The sequence below is a fragment of the Heterodontus francisci genome, chromosome 32 (genome assembly GCF_036365525.1).
Source record: "Heterodontus francisci isolate sHetFra1 chromosome 32, sHetFra1.hap1, whole genome shotgun sequence".
In the NCBI taxonomy this organism is placed as follows: Eukaryota; Metazoa; Chordata; class Chondrichthyes; order Heterodontiformes; family Heterodontidae; genus Heterodontus; species Heterodontus francisci.
The window spans coordinates 27,106,839-27,128,753 of record NC_090402.1 but is presented as its reverse complement, the minus strand read 5'-3'; the positions used below and the strand labels follow the sequence as shown (position 1 = coordinate 27,128,753).

The window sequence follows — 21,915 nt, the reverse complement described above, 5'->3', positions numbered from 1 at the left end:
TCCTTTCTGAAAACCATGATTGAATCTGCCTCCACCATCTTTTCAGGCTTACCAAATTCTAACCACTCACTGCATGAAATGGTTTTTCCTCGTCACCACTAGTTCTTTTGCCCATCTTCTCAAATCAGTGTCCTCTGGTTCTTGACCCTTCCGCTAATGGGAACCATTTCTCGCTACTTTTTCCAGACCCCTCGTGATTTTGAAACCTCTATGAAATCTCAACCTTCTCTTCTCCAAGGAGAACAACCCCAGCTTCTCCAATCTATCCACATTACTGAAATCTCTCATCCCTGAAACCAGTCTCATAAATCTTTTTTGCATCCTCTCTAAAACCTTCATATCCTTCCAAAAGTGATGCACCCAAAATTGGGCACAATGCTCCAGCTGAGGCCAAACCAGTGCTGTACAAAGATTCATCATCCCAATTCCGTGCTTTTGTAATCTATGCCACTATTTATAAAGCACAGGATCCCGTATGCCTTTTTAACCTCTTTCTCAACCCACCCTACCACCTTCAACAATTTGCACCCATATACCCGTAGGTCTTTCTGCTCCTGCATCCCTTTAGAATTGTCCCATTTTATACTGCCCTTTCTCATTCTTCCTACCAAAATGAATCACTTCATATTTCTTTGCATTAAATTTCATCTGCCACATGTCCACCCATGGTAAGAAACTATTAAATGTTGGGTGTTGAGGGATTTGGGTGACCTTGTACACAAAATACACTAAGTTAACATGCCAGTGCAATTCGGAAGGCAAAATGAGATTAGGACAGGTGATGGTCACAAAGGTAGATTTTAAGCACCGTGTTAAAGGAGGACGAAGAGCTAGAGTCAGAGATTTAGAGAGAGAATTCCAGAGCTTAGGGCCTAGACAGCTAACGGCACAGCCACCAATGATGGAGCGATTGAATCAGGGATGCTCAAGAAGCCAGAACTGAAGCAGCAAAGATCTAAAAGGGTTGTAGAGCTGGAATAGGTCACAGAGATAGGAAGGGGTGAGACCATGGAAGGATCTGAAAACAAAGATGAGAACTTTAAAATCGAGGTGCTTCTGGACTAGGAGTCAATGTAGGTCAGGATGATGGATGAAGGGGACGATGAGAGTTAGGACATGGGCAGCAGTTTTGGATGAGCTCATGCTTAAGTAGGGTGGAAGATGGGAGGCATGTCAGGATAGCATTGGAATATTCAAGTCTGGAGGTAACAAAGGCATGGATGTGGGGTTCAGCAGCAGATGACTACGGCAGGATCGGAGACAGTCAATGTTAGAGGTGGAAGTAGGTGGTTTTGGTGATGAATTGGCTATGTGCTCAGAAGCTGATCTTAGGGTCAAATAGGACACCAAGATTGCAAACCATCCAGTTCAGCCTCAGACAATTTCAAGCAGTTTTATGTACCATTTTAATTTTAGACTCACAGCTTGATCTTACTACTGGTTTATTTCTATAAACTACAACAATCAGTCCAGCTAGCTAAAAACACATTACAGACTGTTGTTCAAATTTGCATGAGCATGCCACTATTGGGCTATTCAGCCTCATTGCTGCAATTTACAATAAAAGCAGCCTTTCAGAAATACAGAATCCACACATCAGCTGTTGCCAGAGAAACGGCCCACATAAGGAATACTCGTCATTAACTGCAGCACAGCCCTTTTTGTTTTGAAATTCGGTCATGGGATGCGGGGCAATGCTGGCAAGGCCAACATTTATTGCTCATCCCTCATTGCCCTGGAGGTGATGGTGGTGAGCCGCCTTCCTGAACCACCACAGTCGTGAGTAGTGTAGGTATACCCACAACGCTGTTAGGAAGTTTCACTATTTCGACCCAGATACATTGAAGGGATTGCGATATATTTCCAAGTCAGGATGGTGTGTGACTTGGAGGGGAACTTGCAAGTGATGGCGTTTCTATCTGCCTGCTGCCCTTGTTCTTCTAAGTGGTAAGGTTCACAGGTTTAAAAGGTGCTATCGAAGGAGCCTTGGCGAGTTGCTGCAATGCATCTTATAGATGGCATACACTGCTTGCCAGTGTGGTGGACAGAGTGAATACTTAAGATGGTGGTCAGATAACTGATCAGATAACTCCTCTACTTTGATGATGCTGCGCTAATCGCTCATACAGAAACTCAGCTACAAAGACTCAGACTGTCTCTCCCATGCCTGCAACTTGTTCTCCTTGACGATAAGCATCAAGAAAACCATCGTCCTGAAACATGGTGTTGGATCTCCACCCCTGATCACAATAAACAACACCCTACTGGGAGTGGTTAGCAAATTGTGCTACCTTTGTCCACTGTGACAGACAATCTGTCCCTTTTTTTTTATGTCGAGGGGGCCTTTATTCCTCAGGCCCCCTTTATATACACACTTATATTTTTAAAATAACTTTATTAAAAACAGAAATAAACAAAAACTCAAATTAAAATGTCATTTTCGGCGTCGACAATGCACTCCAGTCCCTGCGGTGCCCACCGGTCGCGGAAGGCCTCAAGCGTACCGGCAGACACGGCATGCTCCTCCTCCAGGGACACCCGGGCGCGAACGTAACCGCGGAAGAGGGGCAGGCAATCAGGGAGGACGGAACCCCCGACGGCCCGCAACCTGGACCTGTGAATTGCCACCTTGGCCAGGCCCAGGAGCAGACCGACGAGGAGATCCTCCTCCCGGCCCAAGCCCCTCCGCACCGGGTGCCCAAAGATCAGGAGCGTGGGACTGAAGTGCAGCCAGAATTTGAGGAGCAGCCCCTTCAGATACTCAAAGAGGGGCTGCAACCTCGCACACTCCGTATAAACATGGAACACGGACTCGTCCAGGCCGCAGAAAGTACAGGCGGCCTGGGAGTCCGTGAACCTACTTAAAAGTCTATTGCAGAGCTCGATACACACAGAGAAAGCAGCTACCACCTTCGGCCAACTCGCAAAATATACATGGGATAACAGCAAGCTGACCCTTAGGACCAAGCTGATGGTTTATAAGGCTTGTGTTCTTAGCACCTTGCTGTATGGTTGTGAAACATGGGCAACTTACAGCTGCCAGGAAAAGCAGCTCAATAATTTCCATCTTCGCTCTCTGCGACGCATTATGGGTTAATCCTGGCAGGACAAAATCACAAATGCAGCAGTCCTCTCAAAGGCAGAGCTCGCAAGTGTGTTGGCACTAATCAAACAGAGGCGACTGCGGTGGATCAGACACATCGGATGAAAGATGGTCACATACCCAAGGACCTGGTATGCTGAGGTAGCCGGGGCTGAATGACCAGTGGGGCGTCCAAAGCTCCGCTTCAACGATGCTTGCAAGTGTGACACGAAGGCCCTAAATGTCAACTACCGCACCTGGGAGCCACGAGCTGGCAAAAGAAGGAAATGGCAATACATTCTGTGGACTAGTGTGCACTGCCATAATGACCATTTTCTACAGCAGCTTGGCAACAGGCGCCAACATCACAAACAACTCACAGCATCACTTGGCAGCTTCACTTGCAACACTTGTGGCAGAACCTGCCTCTCAAGGTTTGGCCTGCACAGCCATCAGCCAAAGGTGGGGCGGCACAGTGGCGCAGTGGTTAGCACTGCAGCCTCACAGCTCCAGCGACCCGGGTTCAATACTGGGTACTGCCTGTGTGGAGTTTGCAAGTTCTCCCTGTGTCTGCGTGGGTTTCCTCCGGGTGCTCCGGTTTCCTCCCACATGCCAAAGACTTGCAGGTTGATAGGTAACTTGGCCATTATAAATTGCCCCTAGTATAGGTAGGTGGTAGGGAAATAAAGGGACAGGTGGGGATGTGGTAGGAATATGGGATTAGTGTAGGATTAGTATAAATGGGTGGTTGATGGTCGGCACAGACTCGGTGGGCCGAAGGGCCTGTTTCAGTGCTGTATCTCTAAACTAAACTAAACAGAACACACCCCACCTAAATGGATTGCTTGCGACATGTCCATCATTTTTCGTAGATGGAAGGATGCCAATCAACAAACAGATAGGTTATTGATCAAACGACTGCTTTGTCCTGAATGGGACACATGTCAGAGGAACAAAGACTTTGGGGGAGGGGGGCTACAGGAGGTTACAGAGATTGAGGGAGGAAGAGACTTAAACACAAGATGAGAATTTTAAATGAGGAACTGGGAGAGTGGGAACCAATGGACGTCAGCAAGGTAAGGTGCGATTAGTGAGAATGGCTTGGTGTGGGACAAGATACTGGTAGCACAGTTTTGGATGAGCTTAAGTTTATTCAGGGTGTAGAATGAGAAAGTGGCACGAACATCTCAGGGTTGAACAGGATGCTGAAGTTGTGTACGGTCTGGTATAGCCTAAGACAGTAGCCAAGGATGGGGTGCAGTCAATGGTAAATGTCTGGAGTTTGTGGTGGAGGCTGAAGACACAGGCTCTAGTTTTCCAATGTTTCATAACTTTTCAGTCAAGACCAGATGTTGCAGTGTACTGTGGCTGCAGTGTTTACCATCTACAGGATGCACGGCAACAACTGACCAAGGCTTCCCTGGCAGCACCTATCAAATGCTGGTACTCCCCCACACAGAAGGACAAGGGCAGCATGTGCAGGGGAAAAACATGACTTTCAAGTTCTCTCTAAGTCACACATCATTCTAACTTGAACATATTGTGGCACCTTTACTGTTGCTGGGTCAAAATAGTGGAACTCCCTACCTAACTGCACTGTGGGAGTATCTTCATTGCATAGATCAAAGGAGGTAACCCATCACCACCTTCTCAAAGGTAACTGGAATAGGCAATAAATGCCAACTGTCATGCAAGCTCCCATTTGCCAAGAATGAGGCATATTAATTTTGTCATATGGACATTGATTTTAAACTTGCTGGGAAGAGAAGACCTGTTACAAGGGCTGCCAGACACTTAGCTGAAAAACAGTTGCATACTAACAGACAGTGCTTGTGGAGACAAAAGGACCATTCCCTGACACATTCAACCCACATTGGATTTTGATCACCAGACACTGAAGGTGTAAGGAAGAACATTCCAGAGACTAAGGTGATACAATCCACAAAAGCCAGAACTGGTTAAACAAGCTGGTCACATGACTAACTGGCTGGTCCAGGGTTTTTGAACTCAGAAAGACTGTTTGCTCCTGGAATGAGAAGACCTCTCCTGTCTGCTCCCATCTCTTTCTCAAGCCTGTGGACCCACTGAGGACACATAAACTTCAAGAGGGAAAAGTCTCCTACATCTTACAAGGTTTAAGAATAATACTGGGTCCCAATGAAAAGCAAGACCTACCTACAATCAAGGACTTTACAACGAGCTCGAAGAACAGTAACCAAAACCACCTTCAGATATTGTCTCAAACTTTTCCACTTTATTTCTTCTGCTCTTTTCTGTCTCTATCTGCATGTGTGTATCGCGTATGCATGCTAGCGTGGGCGCGTCACGCATCTGTAGGCGTTAATCGAATTAGAGTTTAAGTTTAATAAAGTTCAACCTTTTTTCTCTAAACCTAAGAAAACCTGTTTGACTGTCTCTTTGCCTTATAATTGGAAGTTAGTGAACAAGGATTCACTAAGGGGGAGCTAAAAAAAAAGTGTTTAAAATTAAACCCTGTTTGGTAAGACCAGGTGAAGGCTGAGAGGGAACCCTAGATTCCTTTCTCACCTGGTCATAACACCAACTCTGCCCACATTCGAGAATGAAAAGTTTTAAAACTCCTTCGCAGCTTTGAAATTTATTTCAGTGCAAGTTGTGATGGCATTTAAAACCATCTGTAACTGCAATATGAGCAACTCACTTCACATAGTGAATCTTTCATAGCATGTCATGATTGATTATTCCCCTCTCTCTTCCTCCACCACCACCCCCTTCAATAAATGGTAGCCATGCAAACGGATATGGGTTGGCATTTTCTGCCTCTGTACTTGTGAATTTGTAATTTTTTCTGCCTGTATATTTTAATTGGAGGTGAAAAAGACTCCAATGATTGTTGCTGGGAGGTTTTTTTTTTAAACTGCAAATTTTGTCAAGGTGAATGAACTTTTCTTTAAATCTGATTTCTTCAAATATTAAGCAACAAATTTTGAAACATCAGTGCCAGTAAAATTATCAGTAACCCACCATTAAAAATCTTTAACTAGTTTTCTTTACCTGAAACTTAAGTACAGTCTGACAATTTGAAAATATTTTTTTCAAATCAAAAATGGAGATGAAACATTTAATAGCTCATCTCAGACGATTAAGGAACAAAATACCACAGAGGTGAGTTTGCCTTTTTCACTTAAAATACATATATAATTTTTTTCCTCTTTCTTTTAAGACCAGATGCTAAGCTAATCTCGTCAACAGTAGAATGTCGTATTATTAAAAAAAATACAGCATCAGTCCAAGACTATTATTGACACAGGAAAAATATGCATCTTTGAAAAAACAGATAAAACAATCTAACATGGTTAATCCAACATACAAGTGGTACCTTTCTCCAAGGCACTTCTATTTTTAACATTTGCATCTGTTAAGAAATACAGCTATCCACTATGAACTTCAAAAATACATTGTATGATGTATATTCAAAAACAATATATATCAGTGCTTTCTTGAAGTTTGACAATTGTCCTGTGCTGCATATTAACACAATTCACAAAGCACTAAATCACAAAAATCCACAAGCAGCAGCACAACAAGCTTATTAAAAGACAAGATTACAGACACTGCAATAGTTTTTGCAAATATTTAAGCAGTTTATTAACTAAAATAAGAGTATGGGCAACTTCATATTTAGAAAATGTAAATAATCTCCACTAAAGAGGCTAACCTTCCAATTTTCCATCAAAACCCTTTACTAACATTATTTCTTTCTGAACTCCGGATATGGTAGTATGTAATGTTACATATCTTGGCCATGTGAGCCGCATGGAAGATGGCAGGATCCCCAAAGATACACTGTACAGTGAGCTCGCCATTGGTATCAGAACCACTGGCCGTCCATGTCTCCGCTTTAAAGATGTCTGCAAACGCGACATGAAGTCCTGTGACATTGATCACAAGTCGTGGGAGTCAGTTGCCAGCGTTCGCCAGAGCTGGCGGGCAGCCATAAAGGCGGGGCTAAAGTGTGGCGAGTCGAAGAGACTTAGCAGTTGGCAGGAAAAAAGACAGAAGCGCAAGGGGAGAGCCAACTGTGTAACAGCCCCGACAAACAAATTTTTCTGCAGCACCTGTGGAAGAGTCTGTCACTCTAGAATTGGCCTTTATAGCCACTCCAGGCGCTGCTCCACACACCACTGACCACCTCCAGGCGCTTACCCATTGTCTCTCGAGACAAGGAGGCCAAAGAAAGAATGTTATATACAGATTTTTGATTCAAAGAAATTGCTCTTTAAGTAAAGACCCAAACTGTGTGCAACTTCAGCCTAAAAATGCAAAGCAATTTTGCTTGTTAAAAATTTATCTTTACCAGTTCCACCACTTTTTAAAAATCCTTCTACAATTTTACATTTGATTACTCCCTTTATTCCTCTTGCACAGGCAACTTCTGATGCCTTGCACAAGTGGGCCACTGTGCAGGTATAGGCCTCCAAAGAGTTAAGTCACTTTTCAGTGGTATGCCTAAAACAAAATTTGGTAAGAATAATACAATAATCCTGAGGAACTTTAATCTTCATATAGACTGGGCAAATCAAATTGTCAAAAGTCGCCTGGAAGACCAGTTCATGGAATGTATTCGAGACAGATTTCTAGAACAGTATGTTGAGGAATCAAGCTTTTTAAATCTAGTATTGTGGAACGAGACAAGATTCATTAGTAATTTTATAATAAAAAGGATCCTCTAGGGAAGAGTGATCATAATATAATAAACTTCATATCAAGTTTGAGAGTACTGTGGTTAAGTCTGAAACTAGAGTCCTAAAGTTAAGCAAAATCAATTACAGAGGTACAAAAGGCAGGCTAGCTCAGGTAGATTATAAGATATGATAAACAATGGCAAACATTTTAAGAAATATACAAGCGGCTAACTTGAGCAAGTAAGGATAGCATTAGATTAAAAGAAGAGGCGTACAATGTTGCCAAAAAGAGTAGTAAACCTGAGAATTGAGTTTTAAAAATCAGCAAAAGATGACCAAGAAATTAATAAAGAGGGAGAAAACAGAATGAGTGTAAACTAGCAAGGAATATAAAAACCAATCATATAGTCATTATGATACAGAAGGAGGCCATTCAGCCCATCGAGTCCATGCCCACTCGCCATAGAGCAAGCCAATCAGCCCCATTCCCCCACTCTATCCCTATAGCCCTGCAAGATTATTTCCTTCAAGTGCCCATCCAATTTCCTTTTGAAATCATTCATCGTCTCTGCTTCCACCACCCTCATGGGCAGCGAGTTCCAGGTCATTATCACTCACTGCATAAAAATGCTCTTCCTCACATCCCCCTTGCATCTCTGGCTGAAAACCTTAAACCTGTGTCCCCTAGTCCTGTACCATCAGTTAATGGAACTTTCCTTTGTCTACTTTATCTAAATCTGTCAATCTTGTACACCTCTATCAAATCTCCCCTCAATCTCCTTTGCTCCAAGGAGAATCACCCCAGCTTCTCCAACTCAACCTTGCAGCTAAAATCCCTCATCCCTGGAACCATTTGGTAAATCTCCTCTGCATCCTCTCAATGACCCTCACATCCTTTCTAAAGTGTGGTGCTCAGAACTGGATGCAATACTCTAGCTGTGCCCGAACCAGAGCTTTCTAAAGATTCAGCATAACTTCCTTGCATTTGTACTCAAAACCTCTATTTAAGCACCAAAATCCCATATACTTTGCTAACCACTCTCTCAATATGCCCTGCCACCTTCAAAGATCTATGCATATGAACCCCCCGGTCCCTCTGTCCCTGTACACTCTTCACAACTGTGCCATTTAGTCTATATTGCCTCAGCCTACCCCTTCTGCTAAAATGCATCACCTCACACTTCTCTGTATTAAATTCCATCTGCCACTTGTCTGACCATTCTGCAAGCCTATGTGCTACATTGGAGGCAGTACAGCAAAGGTGCATCGGAGACGGTATAGCAAAGGTTCGCTAGATTGGTCCCTGGGTTGACAGGGTTGTCTTACGATGAGAAGCTGAGTAAATTGGGCCTGTATCCTCTGGAGTTTAGAAGAATGGAAGATGATCTCATTGAAACTTACAAGATTTTGAAGGGGCTTGACAGGGTAGACACAGAGATTGTTTCCGCTAGCTGGGTAATCTAAAAATAGGGGCACCGTTTCAGGATAAGGGGATGATCATTTAGGACCAAGAGGAGAAGAAACTTCTTCACTCAAAGGGTTGAGTGTCTTTGGAATTCTCTATCCTAGCAGTTTGTGAATGCTCCATTAGTTAATATATTTAAGGCTGGGATAGACAGATTTTTTATCTCGCAGGGAATCAAGGGTTATGGGGAACAGGCGGGAAAGTGGAGTTAAAGCCCAAGATCAGCAATGATCATATTGAATGGCGCAGCAGGCTTGACGGACCATATGCTCTACTCCTGCTCCTATATATTACGTTCCTATATTCCTGGTGCAGTCGACTGGTACCATCCTCACTGTCACTCCAAGTCTAGCATCATCAAATTTTTAAATTCTACTCTATATTCCAATATCCAAAGAAACAGTGGTCCTAGAACTGTACATTGGGGAACACCACTGTCTACCATCCTCCAGTCTGAAAAATAACCATTTATCACAAATCACTGTTTTCTGTCCTTAAACCAAATTTTTTTAATCCAAGCTAACACTGACCCTCCTATTCCATGAGCCTCAATTTTGTTAACCAGCCTGTAATGTGATACTTTGTCAAACACTTTCTTAAAAGCCATATGGACAATATCCATTGCATTCCCATTAAAAATTCAATTAGATTAGTCAAGTACAATCTGCCTTTTACGAATTCATGCTAGCTCTCCTTACTTAACTCAAACCTCTCCAAGTGCCGTGTTGATTTTTTTCCCTGATCATTGTTTCTAAAACCTTACCCACCACTGATGTTAAACTGACCAGCCTGTAGTTACCAAGAATGTCCTTACATCCTTTCTTGAGTAAGAGAATCACATTTGCCACTCTCCAATCCTCTGGCACCTCCTCCACATCTTGGGAAGAGTGGAAGATTATGGCAAGCCCTTCTGACTATTTCCACTCTCACTTTCTTGAGCAACATGGGGGATGCAAGCCATTCAGACCCAGTGACTTATACACTCTAAGCATAAGCAGCCTTTCCAGTACATTCTGCCTCTCAATTTTCACCCCATCCATTACCTCTACAATCTCCGCTTCTACTTTGTTTTTATTTATGGGAGATTAGTAAATGTTGGTATTCAGAAGGATTTGGGGGTCCTTGTACACAAATCACAAGAAGTTAACATGCAAGTGCAGCAAGTAATTAGGAAGGCAAATGATATGTCAGCCCTAATTACAATGACATTGGAGTATAAGAGTAAGGAAGTCTTGCTGCAATTTTATTAGGATTTGGGGTTAGACCACACCTGTAGTATTGTGTACAGTTTTGGTTTCCTTACCCAAGGAAGGATATATATGCCTTAGAGGGGGTGCAATAAATGTTCAGCAGATTGATTCCTCGGATGAGACAGCTGTCCTATGAGAACAAGTGAACTGGAATAGGCCTATATTCTCTGGAGTATAGAAAAAAGAGAAGTGATCTCATTGAAACATATAAAATTCTTAGAGGATTTAACAGTAGACGCTGAGAGGCTGTTTTCCCCTGTATGGGGGGTCTAGAGCTAGGGGTCGTAGACAGGATAAGGGATGGGCTATTTAGGACTGAGATGAGGTGAAATTTCTTCACTGAGGGGGTTGTGAATCTTTGTGTTCTCTTCCCCAGAGGGTTGTGGATGCTCAATGAGTATATTCAGAACTGAAATTGATAAGAGTTTTGGGCACTAAAAGGGTAATTGTTGACGGGTGTTTTTGTGACTGGAGGGCTGTTTCCAGCGGCGTTCCACAGGGCTTAGTACTGGGTCCCCTGCTTTTTGTGGTATAAGTTAACGATTTGGAAATAAATGTAGGGGGCATGATCAAGAAGTTTGCAGATGACACAAAGATTGGTCATGTGGTAGATAGCAAGGGGGATAGCTGCAGGAAGATATTGATGGTCTGGTCAGATGGGCAGAAAAGTGGCAAATGGAATTCAACCTTGAGAAGTGCGAGGTGATGCATTTTAGGAGGTGAAACAAGGCAAAGGAATACATGATTAATGAGAAAATACTGAGAAGTGTAGAGGAAGTGAGGGACCTTGGAGTAAATGTCCACAGAGCCCTGAAGGTAGCAGGACAGGTTGATAAGGTGGTTAAGAAGGCATATGGAATCCTTTCCTTTATTAGCCGAGGTATAGAATACAAGAACAGGGAGGTTATGCTGGAACTGTATAAATCATTGGTTAGGCTACAACTTCAGTACTGTGTGCAGTTCTGGTCACCTCATTACAGAAAGGATGTAACTGCACGAGAGAGGGTACAGAAGAGATTTACGAGGATGTTTCCGGGACTGGAAAAATGCAGCTGAGAGGAAAGATTGGATATGCTGGGGTTGTTCTCCTTGGAACAGAGAAGGCTGAGGGGAGATCTGATTGAAACGTACAAAATTTTGAGGGGCCTGGATAGAGTGGAGGTGAAGGGCCTATTTACCTTAGCAGAGGTCAGTGACTAGGGGGCACAGATTTAAAGTGATTGGTAGAATGATTAGGGGGGGAGGGGAAGGGAATGAGGAAAAAGCTTATCACCCAGAGGGTGGTGAGGGTCTGGAACTCACTGCCTGAAAGGGTAGTTGAGGCAGAAACCCTCAACTCACATTATGCACCTTAAGTGCTGTAATCTGCAGGGCTATGGACCAAATGCTGGAAGGTGGGATTTGACTGGGTGGATCGTTTCTCGGCCGGCACAGACACGATGGGTCAAGTGGCATCTTTCTTTGCCGTAAACTTTCCATGATTCTAAAGGAATTAAGGAATATCGGAATAAGGTAGGAAACTAGAGGTGATGTACAAGTTCAGCCGTGATCTTACTGAATTGCAGAGCAGGTGTGATGGGCTGTATGGTCTACTCCTGCTTCTATTTTATATGTTCTCATAGCAAGCACAAGATCAGCTTCCGCATATCAACTGTCAACAGCCAACTTTACTACGTTGTCAAACAGCCTACCAGACAACAAAGTCTTCCGCAGCGCAACACTGGCAAGACTGCTCGTCTGTCTAGTGCCCAAAAGCCAACATCTTTTAAGCAATGCTCAGTTATCTTCTGGAAATCCATAGTTCTAAACCAGAACAAGCACAATGCCCAAATTTGAATGTCAAGCTGTTCCAAAAAATTCCAAAGCTGCTGGAAAACACAAACTCTCTCCCAAATGTATAGTCACCTATTCTTGACCATTTCTTTTTACAGCAAACAGATTGTTTTCTGCAAATAAGAAACTTGTTAAATTTAAAATACAAAACCACACCTGAAACAGCATCTGCAGGAATAACTAAGTCCCAGAATATACACCGCTGCAGTATTTTTAAAGTTTATCAGCCTAAAATACATTTAAATAGTTTCAAAATACTTATTCAGAACTTAGTGTCATTCTAATACTGTAGTCAATTCAGGAGAAATCTATTTCTAAAATAAGGTCAATTGAAACATGGGATATGAATTTTGAAATAAAGTGAGGATGTATTATTTGTGCGTGGTTTGGATTTTGATGCCTTGATCATAGTAAAAACAGAAATTGGATTTGAACCTACAGTTGTCTTAAAAAGGGGCTTTCGACATTGCTTGGCGTTCCAATGCCATCGTGCTAGTGTCACCCGTAATCTCAAAGAACTGGAGGAGTCAGCTTGCACCCGACACGCAAACGTTTCACTTACATGCAAGCTATAAATATTCTGCGCAAAGGCACCATAGAGGTATGCAGTTCGCTGCATATTCTAAATTTAATGCAATTTTGCAGAACTGAAAGAAAAATATCAGTTCTATGTGGCAGCTCATTCACAAATAATAATGCATGGCTTAACTGGACAGCTCTCGCAATTCAGAAGACCAGTTTTGCAATACATAATTAAATATTCTGCAAAGCAACAGAAAAGTGAATTTACAGAATTCCAGCTGGCACACTGTTTACCGCCTTAAATCGTTGACGAAATGTGGTTGAATTTTGTATACATTTCCTTTTATACACTTAAAATGATTACTCTCACCAAATAAGTAGAACGTAAATTTGGGTCAAGGACAATGCGACAAACCGGAATTTGCACAAAAAAGAAAAATAATTGCAAAAAGAATACCCAATTCTTCATCAGAAGACGCCGTATTGTATTAAGTGTTGATGTCGAACAATGCACCTACAGGTTTTAGCCTGCCAAATAGTGGACCCCAGCAAATCCAATACGGAGATCACTTCTGCTAACTTCCAAATTAATTACACGATGTAAAAGGTAGAAAATCCAAGAAATGTCGCGACAGCAACGGAAAGGCCAACCTGGTACGAAATGTAATCAGATTTTTCCTCATTGGAGGAATCCACGATCATATTTTTTCTCTCCCGTGCAACAGCAGTGTAATGCGAGAATGACAAAGATTTAAAACGTAGCAGTTGTGTGTGCTTTTCCTTCAAATGTTTTCTCGCAGCGCGGTGGCACAAATCAGCCCGCACACGAGAAACGGAAGTCACCAATGGTATCACATTTAGCAAACCTAGAACAATTTCTATAGCAACATGAAATATTTCACACTTTAGACAAAGAAATGAAAAAGGCTTTTTTTAAGAGCCAGCATATTTTATTTAAATTTAGTAAATAAAAACGCTTAATACTTTCATCTTGCATAACACCACAGATTTATTTATTCTTCAATGTCAATGCATCTTCACTAAAGAACTTCATTACAAAACAAAAGCCACATGTTAAGCTGCAGCACTTCCTTTTACAAAAAAAAAACAATTATTTCGGACAGAAACGTCATCAGCTGCTTCCAACGAGCACCTTCAAAGAGCCACTTTCCATGTCAGAGGTCAACAGTTGCTAATGAAAAACACACAAAGCAATGAATCCCCCAGACACAATTATTTTAATAACCTAACCACAAAGTACATGAACAAAAGAAAAACTCGTACCCGAACTCAGACTTAATTGTGACTAAGTGCCTTCTGCTAAACTCACATCCTTCTCCAAATCACATCGTTCAAATCAAGTTATTTTTAAATTTCATAAAAATTTTCACACACAATAAAATCAATGTCCTTTTGAGGTCCAATATATGGCAGGAAGCAGTGTTGGGCACATCTGCGCATGCCCAGAAAGGCCTGAGGGAATAGGCTCACTATTTAGCACCGCACCGGATGGAGCCTGGATCCGACTCTACCACGCGAGAGACGGAAAGGAAAATACAGAGACATTCCAATCAGTTCAACAATGCTTCAGAAAAAAACATCGAGGTGAAACTCACTCAAATCAATTCGGTGACCACGCCGGGAGTTTCAAGAACGTAAATTAATTCACTTCGCGATAGACGAGGAACATTAAACGTCAGTTAATAGGAGTGCGAGTAAACTGACCTACCGCGTCTGAGTGCGGAATTCAGCCCTCACTCTGAGCGCCGGCACCAACCGCCGCTCACGTGGGCCGCGCCGCCGCCTCTCATTGGTGCAATCCGCACGCTCCTTGGAGACGGGGCCTCCTGCCCATCAGACCGACTCGAGGCTATGAACACAACATAGCAACAGGAGAAGTAACCAGGACATGGGAGGAGAGTCTGGTCACAGGAGATGGCCTAGGGTAATGGTTAGAGGCGAGCTACAGGAAAGTCGCCAGTAGGAGAAGAAAACTCAAGTTGTGGGATACAAAAGTAGAAGAGTGCTCAAACTATGACTACGCCCTGGGAGCAGCCTGACTATGGAGGTAAAGCCGAATGCCAAGGAAGTGGGAGGTAGTGTACTCGTCAAAATTGGGAGGGAAACAAACTGCTGACAGTGTGGAGCTCCGTAGACCTTGACAGTAGGAATGCTTGTAGTTTCGCCGTATAGGTTTTGAGAATATGATTTAAGAGAGAGGAAAATGTCTTGTCGAAAACAATCCCCTTCCATCACTTCACATGGACGATGGAAAATTATTTCAATTGATATAGGGAAAATATTGGCTTTATCCTACATTCAAGTTAATGTTAACTTTCAGCCCTATCCCTAAAAGCAGTTAACGATGAAAGGATGGTTGGATTCAAGTCTGTTAATATGCTTTGGTTAATTCTGTTTTTTTGGATTTGTTTCTCAAGTCAGGACGTCCTACCCTTTGCTGAATGGCTACTTACACCCTGAGCCCTGGAGGTCCATCCCTTAAAGCCCAAGCAACTCGAGCCAATTTGCATTTCTATTCCTTACTCCGTGGTTTGCCTTGTTTGAATTTTGTGGGCCTGAATGTTTGATAGGGCTGTTTTTATCACTAGTACAAAAACAAAATACTGTGGATGCTGGAAATACAGGTCAGGCAGCATCTGTGGAGAGAGAAACAGTGAACATTTCATCAGAACTGGGTAAAGTTCAACATGTTTTAAGCAAGTAAGTGAAAGAGGGGAGGGTGGAAAAAGATCAATTGGGAAGGTCTGTGATCGGGTGGAAGGGAGAAGAGATTCCAATTTCCACCCTTGTCTCACCTTCAAATGGGCCATCTCTGACTCTTCCCTTTGTCGACTTCTCTCCATTTCTGGGGATAGACTATCAACAAATATTCACTTTAAGCCCACTGTCTCCCACAGCTACCTTGCTCACATGTTGCTTCCTGTAAGGAATCCATTCCATTCTCCCAGCTTCTCCCCCTCTTTTGCATATGTTCTGATGATGCAACTTTCCACACCAACGATTCTAAGTCTTCCTTTCTCCTCACCCCCCCCCCCCCCCCCCCCCACGCACCCACACACCCACACAGTGATTGACAGGGCCCTTGACTGTGTCCGTCCCATTTCCCGCTCTTCTACTTTCACCCCTTCCCCCTCACTCCCAGAACTATAATGGAGTTCCCATTGTCCTCGTCTTCTGCCCCACCAGCCTCTGTATTCATCTTCCGCTATTTCCACCACCTCCAACATGATGCCACTGCCAAACGCAACGTCCCCTCCTCTTTCAGCATTGCGAAGGGAATGTTCCCCCCACGCCACCCTGGTCCACTCCTCAATCACCACCACCTTCTCAAGGGCAGTTAGGGATGGGCAATAAATGCTGGCCTGGCCAGTGATGCCCACATCCCATGAATGAATAAAAAAAATGACCTCCAACATTCCTTCCCATGGCACCTTTCCATGCAGGAGATGCAACACCTCTTTTACCTCCTCCCTTCTCATGTCCAAGGCTCCAAACACTCCTTCCAGGTGAAGCAGCAATTTGTGTACTTTCAGTTTAGAATATGCTGCGTAGTATATTCGCTGCTCACAATGTGGTCTGCTTTACATTGGGGAGGCCAAACCCAGATTGGGTGACTGCTTTGTGGAACACCTCTATTTGGTCCACAAGCGTGACCTCCAGCTTCCAGTCGCCTGTCATTTTAATTTCTACCTTGCTTTTTGTTCTCAGCTTCCTGCAGTGTTCCAATGAAACTCAACATAAGGTCGAGGAACAGAACCTCATCCTTTGATTAGGCACTTATTACTAAAGGTCTGCTACCCGACCCGAATCCGACCGGACCCGACGACGTGTCGGGTTTGGGTCAGGTCGCTCTTCCAGGTCCGGCTATCGGGCTGGGTCTGGGTCGGACAAACACAGTACTCCGCAGACTCTGAGTCTGCGCAGTGAGCGAGGGAGTGTCCCTATGATGTCATCGCGCTCCTGCTGCAGCAGTGCAGCTTCCTTCCATTCCATCCATCCAAAAATGGTAAGTACAGCGAGTGCACTGTGGTCTGGTCGGGCACAGTAAAAAATGGAAGGACTCGGGTCCGATGTGGTTCTGTCGGGTTCAGGGCGGGTTTTTTTTTCCAGACCCGAGCAGGCCTTTACTTGTTACGACCCAGGTGAGCAATGTGTCAAGGGGTCTTTTGCCGTCTTTACCTGGTCTTATTGTAACAGGGTTTAATGTTAAACACACTGTTTTGAGCTCCCCCTTTGTGAATCCTTGTCTGCAACATTCCAATTATAAGGCAAAGGAATGAGCACAAACAGGCTTTCTTTGGTTTAAAGAAAGATGAAATTTATTAAACCTCAAATTTAAACTCTAATACGTTTCATGCCTACGGATATATGACACGCCCATGCTAGCAAGCACACGTGATATAAACATGCAGATAGGGACAGAAAAGACAAGTAGCACAATGACGCAATGTCTGGTTACTGTTTCTCGAGCTCACTGTTGTCCTTAATTGAAGATATGGTCTTGCATTTCGTTGGGGCCCAGTAGTCAGCTTAAAACCTTGTTCACGTAGGAAACCTTTCTCTCTCTGTGAGTTTCACATGTTTTCACAAGATTCAGTTCTGTGGAAAGAGATGAAGGTAGGTAGACAGACAGGAGAGGAGATGTTCTCAGTCCATGAGCACATGGCATTCTCTTCAAATTCCTTTGGGAGTTCGAATTCAAAAAAAAACTCCCAGGTTGCCCAGCAGGTTAGTCATGTGACTAGCTCCATATATGGGACAGTCTCTTCAAAATCCTTTGGAAGTTCTGTATTGGGGAAGTAATGACTGGGCCCCTTTTGTTCCAACACTTCTAGTTCTATGCAAATGTCCTTCCAGTCGGGATCTTGCATTTTTAAGTTTTAATGTTCATGTGGCGAAATCATGTGTGCCTCAGTCCTGAAAGGTGGGGGTTTGCCTGACCCCTCCACACCCGGGGGAATGAAATGTGATTTGAAGAAAATGGCGCATTTCATTAGAGTTTGAGAGAAATATAAGATACAGAAAGAAACCATGCATTTCTCTCATTCATTTCCATTCATTCACCAGTCTTAAAACTCATTAAAAATGGTCTGTTCTGGGTGCCAGGACTGCTTTTAATTTCTCCTTTTTTCCCCTCAGGAGAGTTAATAGGGGGGTGGGTCTATCCTGAACTCCCTGATTCATGCAAAGAATTTTGGCTTCAGGGGATGGGTGGTTCCTTTTTCCTCTGACTGTGGGGGAGGAGTCTCTGTTACTCTCCCATTTGTTCTCTGGGACACTGCGACCTGCAGATATTTGTGCAGACTTAACTGCATTCTCCTGTGACACTTCGACTAGCGAAGGCATCACCCTCACAGTTTCTCTGCCCCCGAGAGGTGTCTCTCTGTGTCTGCAGGTTCCTGTAAATGCTGTTAGCAACTCTGGTGGGGTGCTTCTAGAGTCTGCATTTATATAGGAGGATGTGGGGTCTAACTTTTCACATTTGTTTGGGTTGGTTGATCAGGCGGTAGGGGCTTTCATCCGTGATTCTTCCCAGACTTCATTTAACCTGCCCTCTGGGTCACTTTTTTTTCCCCTTCTCTTTCTAAACTTCTGCTAGCCATGTGCCTGCCTGTCCCCTTTTGTTCTCAGCGAGGGTCCCTTACAGTTCACCAGCCCTCTGCTAGAGGGTCCTCTTAACACCAGTACAGGACTTAGGGGTGCAGGTTTCTCTGTAGGTTGGGGTTTCCCCTCAACCTGGCACATGTGGCAACTCCTGCAGTACTCCACCACATCTTTGTGGTATTTTGGCCAGTCAGACTGCTGCCTTATGCAGGGTTTGGTCTTTCGAATACCAGCACGTACAGCCACTGTAGTCTTTTGGGCCCTCCTTAATATTTCTCCCCAGTACCTCTGTGGCACCACAAACTAGTGAACTAGTTTGTCCCCCAGGTCTGTGAGGAGAACTCCATTTCCTCATCAGTACATCATTCTTTTAAAAGTAGCAGTCAGGGACTCCCTCTGCTTCACTTTCAGACTGGGCAGCTTGTGCTAACTCTCGCAATACTGGGTCGGCTCGCTGAGCCTCACCGAGGGAAAATCCATTTAATTCATTCCCTGGGTCTCCTAACTTTCCAAAGAAAGTCTCGGACAGGCAGACCTCATGGTCATTTGCCTGCAGTGCCAATGCAGTCTCCTCTGAGGGAGCTGGTTTGATCAGGGCCTGACATACTACACATTCAGTGGCTCTGTAGGGGACTGTCCCCTGCCATCGCCCTGTCTCTCTGACATCCTGCGGTCTTTCTTTCACTACTGGGGGGCTACCACCTTCACCCCACCAGATCATTACCTAGGAGCAGGTCAACCCGTCCACAGGCAAACTAGGGACAATCCCTACAGTCACTGGTCCCAAAATTATGCCGCACTCCAGGTGCACCCGGTGTACAAGTACAGGCATACACTGCCCTCCAATACCATTCACCAGCACTCTGGTGTTCACTGCACTCTCTGGATGAAAGGTCAGGCCTTTTTCCAGTAAAAGGGATCTGGTGGGCCTTGTGTCCCTGAGAATCACTATGGGCTTGCTTGCCCCACTTGAGGGACATGGGGTTACTTTCCCTTCAGATACAAAACCCTGATAACCTTCAGGAATCCTATTGACTTTTCCGCCACTGGCCATAGTAAGCTTCCTGGGTAGCACCCTTACTGCAGTCAAAGCCATAGTCCGTTCCATGTTTTCCATCAGGCCCTCATCTTCACTGAGCAGGTGTGCCCTGATTAACCCTCCCAGTTTCCCCTTTAGATTACAGTCAGCTTTTAAATGCCCTGCCTTGTTACAATGGACGCACACAGGTCTCCGGGTCTCACTCTTGCTCACAGCACCTTCCTTTTTGGCTGGAGGAGGGCCCCCTGTGTCTCCTGCTTTCCTTTCTCTTCCATGACTGCCTGGGCTTCTATTACCCTCCCACCCTTTGTCCTCCTTGGATTTGTGGGGGTGATTTGAAAAGGCTCTCCCCTGGGAAACCGACTTATAAATTAAAGCAAACCCATTGGCAAGAACGGCCACTTGCCGGGCTCCCTGAACCCGCTGCTCCTCGACATGAGTTTTTATTGAGCATGAGAGAGAGTTTTTAAATTCCTGTAACAGGATTACTTCTCAGAGTCTCATAGCTGAGTTGTTTAGTTTAGTTATACAGCACTGAAACGGGCCCTTCGATCCACCGAGTCTGTGCCGACCATCAACCACCCATTTATACTAATCCTACACTAATCCCATATTCCTACCACGTTCCCACCTGTCCCTATATTTCCCCTACCACCTACCTATACTAGGGGCAATTTATAATGGCCAATTAACCTATCAACCTGCAAGTCTTTGGCATGTGGGAGGAAACCGGAGCACCCGGAGGAAACCCACGCAGACACAGGGAGAACTTGCAAACTCCACACAGGCAGTACCCAGAATTGAACCCGGGTCGCTGGAGCTGTGAGGCTGCAGTGCTAACCACTGCGCCACTGTGTATTTTTAAAGCTCTCAGCCACTAGTCAAAAGTCAGCTGCTTGCTTCTTTCAAACTCCAGATAGGTTTGATTGGCTTGCTTTTTGAGGGTGCTAAACTTTTGGCGGTTGGCTTCGGGTATTAATTCATATGCCCCAAGGATAGCATTTTTGGTCAGTTCATAGTTTGATGAACTCTCATCTGGCAGCAAGGAATAGACTTCATGGGCTTTTCCAGTTAGTTTACTTTGCAGTAAAAGAGACCAGGTCTCAGCAAGCCATTTTAGCTGCCTTGCCAGTTTCTCGAAGGACACGAAAAACGCTTACAAATCTTCCCCATTGAATTTTGGAATTAGTTGAGCAATTTTAGCAATCTTGTGCCCAGTCCTGAATTCTGCTCCTCCATATTGGCTATGCTTTCACTTGGGTTACTCTGTCGCCCCCTAGTTAACTCAAGCCGCTTCAACTCCTGTTTGCATTCTTTCCAGAATATTCTTTCTCTCTCCCTCTCTCTCTCTCTCTCTCCTGCCTTTCATTTTCCTCATGTTCCTTTTGGAAGGCCCTCTCTTTCTCCCTCTCCTGCCTCTCTCTCTTTCTCTTTCCTTGTCTTCTGGTTCAAGTTTTTTTTGTTCCATTTCCCAGTCTGAGTCTGCTTCTAACACTGCTTCTGCTTCGTCAGTTTCATGGGAAAAATGGTTGGCCAATCGCCTTAGGCGTTCAGATTTCCTAGCCTTGCCACATAGTGATCCCATACTGCTCAGCCATTTATCTCAACTCCTCCATAGACAGTGCTTTTAACTTATCCCAAGTTACTTCACCCTGGCTTGGAGAGCTACTCGCTTCAGTTGCAGACATGTTAGTATACAATCTCTCACAACCACAAGAAAACCTGTATTGATTTGCTGTTTTTGATTGGGAACAATTTGGCTTCTCACTTCAATTTTCACTCGTGTGTATGGGGGTAACAATCCGGACGCTAGCACCCATTTTCTGTTATGACCAGGTGAGCAATGTGTCTAGGGGTCTTTTGCTGTCTTTACCTGGTCTTATTGCAGCAAGGGTTAATGTTAAACATACTGTGTTTTGAGCTCCCCCTTTTTTTGAATCCTTGTTCACAACTTTCCAATTATATGGCAAAGAAATGAGAACAAACGGGCTTTCTTTTCTTTTAAAGAAGAAAGATGAAATTTATTAAACCTCAAACTTAAACTCTAATATGGGTCATGCCTATGGATATACGACACGCCCATGCTAGCATGCACACGTGATATAAACATGCAGATAGGGACAGAAAAGAGCAGAAGAAAAGATAAGTAGAACAGTTTGAGGCAATATCTAATTACTGTTTCTGGTAGTTCTATGCAAATGTCCTTCCAGTCAGGATCTTGCAATTTTAAGTTTTAATGTTCATGTGGCGAAATCATGTGTGCCTCAGCCTTGGCAGGTGGAGATTTGCCTGACACACTTTACAACCTTCTGGACTTAACATTGAGTTCAGCATTTTCAGACTGTAATCTCTGCCCCATTTTATTTCCTTTTTCTTTGCAGGTTTGTTTTACTCTAGTTTTTCTCTTGTTTTTGCTTTCAGATGGCAGTTATTCA

The 21,915-nt window shown here is 44.0% G+C and overlaps 1 protein-coding gene across 7 annotated transcripts in view; it reads right to left on the bottom strand.

The window, feature by feature from the left end:
* strbp (spermatid perinuclear RNA binding protein) overlaps window positions 1–14,605 on the bottom strand; it is a 179,082-nt gene extending 164,477 nt beyond the window's left edge. For 3 of the 7 annotated variants that reach the window (XM_068012534.1, XM_068012528.1, XM_068012533.1), the window contains exon 1: window positions 14,433–14,600. The gene's annotated coding sequence lies outside the window, so the exon portion shown is untranslated. Of the gene's footprint in view, window positions 1–13,467; window positions 13,606–14,100; window positions 14,323–14,432 lie in introns of those variants that run through there. The other 4 variants (XM_068012531.1, XM_068012532.1, XM_068012530.1 and 1 more) reach the window with 4 other exon arrangements.
* Between the last annotated feature and the right edge of the window lie 7,310 nt (window positions 14,606–21,915).